Here is a 3,853-nt window from a genome sequence, read left to right on the forward strand (position 1 = left end):
GGAACAGCTACCACAATGCAACCTCGGGTGTGGGGATGCCACTCATTGCGGGTACTGCCCTGGGATTTCCTTTTAGAAAGAATCGCTGGTTAAAGTGTAGAGCACAAAAAACCCTACTCCTCGATTACACTATTAGATAACATCCTTTAACTGCCCCACCCACCCTGTGTGAGTCTCACCCACTTCCCGCCTGCTCCCTCTAGTCTGAGAGTTGTATCTCCACAAAAAATACACAATGGGGCTCAATGAGCTGCTCATGTCTGACATGGACACCTAAGCAGTGCTGGATTCACAACCTGAAAGCCTGCAAAGGAAAGTGTGCCCGGCAGAAGATAAGCTGCCTGGCAACTCAGAACCTTCTTCTAAGAGAAGTAAGACATGTCACAATGGAGTCTAAGCCTACCTGTCTTATGCCAGGACCTTAGAGCTGCAGGCAGGAGCTCAAAGATAAAAACTATATTGAGTCCCAACACGCTCACTGCGGTGGTTGGTCTCTGTGGCGCAATCGGTTAGCGCGTTCGGCTGTTAACCGAAAGGTTGGTGGTTCAAGCCCACCCAGGGACGTATGCTTTTGCCTACATCAAGTCCTGAATTAAAACACAGCTGTCTGGCTTTGCTCTTAGAGCTCTCGCTTTGCCTGCGTGACATGCTCTATCTCAACATTTCTATCTTCTCTCATCTCTTCACCTCTAGTCATTGCCACCAATAGGACTGGAAACGGGACATCAAGTCCTGAATTAAAACACAGCTGTCTGGCTTTGCTCTTAGAGCTCTCGCTTTGCCTGCGTGACATGCTCTATCTCAACATTTCTATCTTCTCTCATCTCTTCACCTCTAGTCATTTCCACCAATAGGACTGGAAACGGGCCACACAGCCTTCTACTTTAACCACAGGCGTACTGAGGGCCAATAAAAGGCACAGAAGCATTTCTTGATCCGGGGCTGAGAACTGCATGCACAGGGACCTCGTGGCTCAACGGTAGCGCTGCTGACTCCAGATCAGAAGGTTGCGTGTTCAAATCACGTCGGGGTCCCTCTTTGACATTTTTTTCCCCACCAAGTCTATATCTCTGACTTCTAAAGCAAAGCCAAGAGAAGGGCGCTTTGCATTGGCCGGGAATCAAACCCGGGCCTCCCGCGTGGCAGGCGAGAATTCTACCACTGAACCACCAATGCTTCACTTACATAGGCTGAGCAGAGAGCCCTGCCGTAGACAGTAGTGATGAGGCCCATGCATTCGCATGGGACACCTATGAACAAAGTTTGCATGGCAAGCCTTGGACTGCCAAACGTTCACATGCTGATGGCAGGAATCAGATGCAGGAGACTGAAACTATGAATGTTTCTGCTTTTGCTAAGGACAGTGGTTTGGGGTCAGTGTTGTGCTTGACAGAGCACGACATCAGCCTGCTCTCTGGCTGCTCCCGGGAGAAGTGGCTGACAGAAAGCACCCTCCAGACCACCAGCAATCTTGTGTTTCACAACATGCCACTGTCACTGGACTTTCCTTCTGGGAAAGCCTAGTCACTGACCTGGCCAGATTCCCTGTCCTCCCCAAAATCCTGGGGAGAAACGGGCAGAGTTCTGCGCCCTGCGCCCTCTTTCGCGTCCCTAACGCGCTCCCAACGCACCCTACAGCCCTGGTCGGGCACAGCCCTGGTCGGGCTCATACCACTGGGGCCTCTACCGAGGAAGAGCCCCGGAAGCCTAGGGCCAGGCCTATTGCACAGGCATCTTAGACTAGGCCATTCCGGGATTGCTGTGTTTCACGTCCTGCCCTTCAACACTCCTGGGAGGGCTTTCCCTGAGAACCCTCATGTCTCTGCCCTCCCAGGAGGCTATGGTTCTATGCAAAATAGGGGGTGCACCACGGGCCGTCCCCTTTCCTCTCTCTCGCCAATATCTTTCACCAAAGCTGAGCCCTGCAGGTAAATGTATCTATCTGGCTGAGGGGCCAGGGAGGGCCTTTGCCTGCAGTCTTACAAGCCAGAGTGCAGAGAAGGCAGCAACTCTTGGACCGGGACTCTGCTCAAAGACATATCTAACATGCCACAGTGGAGCTGAGATGGGCAAGACACGTGTCTCACAGGCTGGCAGCACACCAAAACAGTGGCAGGAAACTATGCTAACAAGGAAAGAGAAAAGTCATGTGTCTCGTGGCCTTCCCACCATTAGACAGTAGTCTGCGCAAGAAAACATCCAACAGTGACAGGACAACCAAGCAAATAACAAACGCCGTGCTGAATAAAGTCATCTTACATGACATTTCGTACAAAGGCCCAGATCATGGGGATGATCGCGCAGCAGAAGCAGCAAGTATCAGAGCCACCGAACCTGGGGTGAGTTACACGAGGAGAAAGGGCGACATGGGGACAGGGGCTATGGGCTCAGGGAACAGCTAACACAATGCAACCTCGGGTGTGGGGATGCCACTCATTGCGGGTACTGCCCTGGGATTTCCTTTTAGAAAGAATCGCTGGTTAAAGTGTAGAGCACAAAAAACCCAACTCCTCGATTACACTATTAGATAACATCCTTTAACTGCCCCACCCACCCTGTGTGAGTCTCACCCACTTCCCGCCTGCTCCCTCTAGTCTGAGAGTTGTATCTCCACAAAAAACACACAGTGGGGCTCAATGAGCTGCTCATGTCTGACATGGACACCTAAGCAGTGCTGGATTCACAACCTGAAAGCCTGCAAAGGAAAGTGTGCCCGGCAGAAGATAAGCTGCCTGGCAACTCAGAACCTTCTTCTAAGAGAAGTAAGACATGTCACAATGGAGTCTAAGCCTACCTGTCTTATGCCAGGACCTTAGAGCTGTAGGCAGGAGCACAAAGGTAAAAACATATATTGAGTCCCAACACGCTCACTGCGGTGGTTGGTCTCTGTGGCGCAATCGGTTAGCGCGTTCGGCTGTTAACCGAAAGGTTGGTGGTTTAAGCCCACCCAGGGACGTATGCTTTTGCATACATCAAGTCCTGAATTAAAACACAGCTGTCTGGCTTTGCTCTTAGAGCTCTCGCTTTGCCTGCGTGACATGCTCTATCTCAACATTTCTATCTTCTCTCATCTCTTCACCTCTAGTCATTTCCACCAATAGGACTGGAAACGGGACACCAAGCCTTCTACTTTAACCACAGGCGTACTGAGGGCCAATAAAAGGCACAGAAGCATTTCTTGATCCGGGGCTGAGAACTGCATGCACAGGGACCTCGTGGCGCAATGGTAGCGCGTCTGACTTCAGATCAGAAGGTTGTGTGTTCAAATCACGTCGGGGTCACACTTTGACATTTTTTTCCCCACCAAGTCTATATCTCTGACTTCTAAAGCAAAGCCAAAAGAAGGGCGCTTTGCATTGGCCAGGAATCGAACCCGGGCATCCCGCGTGGCAAGCGAGAATTATACCACTGAACCACCAATGCTTCACTTACATAGGCTGAGCAGAGAGCCCTGCCGTAGACAGTAGTGACGAGGCCCATGCATTCGCATGGGACACCTATGAACAAAGTTTGCATGGCAAGCCTTGGACTGCCAAACGTTCACATGCTGATGGCAGGAATCAGATACAGGAGACTGAAACTATGAATGTTTCTGCTTTTGCTAAGGACAGTGGTTTGGGGCCAGTGTTGTGCTTGACAGAGCACGACATCAGCCTGCTCTCTGGCTGCTCCCGGGAGAAGTGGCTGACAGAAAGCACCCTCCAGACCACCAGCAATCTTGTGTTTCACAACATGCCACTGTCACTGGACTTTCCTTCTGGGAAAGCCTAGTCACTGACCTGGCCTGATTCCCTGTCCTCCCCAAAATCCTGGGGAGAAACGGGCAGAGTTCTGCGCCCTGCGCCCTCTTTCG

At 51.4% G+C, this 3,853-nt stretch overlaps 1 non-coding gene across 1 annotated transcript; it reads left to right on the forward strand.

Annotated features, from left to right (window-relative positions):
- Nucleotides 1-490: 490 nt before the first annotated feature.
- Nucleotides 491-564, forward strand: TRNAN-GUU (transfer RNA asparagine (anticodon GUU)). Its single transcript has one exon. It is a non-coding gene; the product is annotated as a tRNA-Asn (tRNA).
- Nucleotides 565-3,853: the final 3,289 nt, after the last annotated feature.

The sequence above is a fragment of the Pleurodeles waltl genome, unplaced genomic scaffold (genome assembly GCF_031143425.1).
Source record: "Pleurodeles waltl isolate 20211129_DDA unplaced genomic scaffold, aPleWal1.hap1.20221129 scaffold_214, whole genome shotgun sequence".
In the NCBI taxonomy this organism is placed as follows: Eukaryota; Metazoa; Chordata; class Amphibia; order Caudata; family Salamandridae; genus Pleurodeles; species Pleurodeles waltl.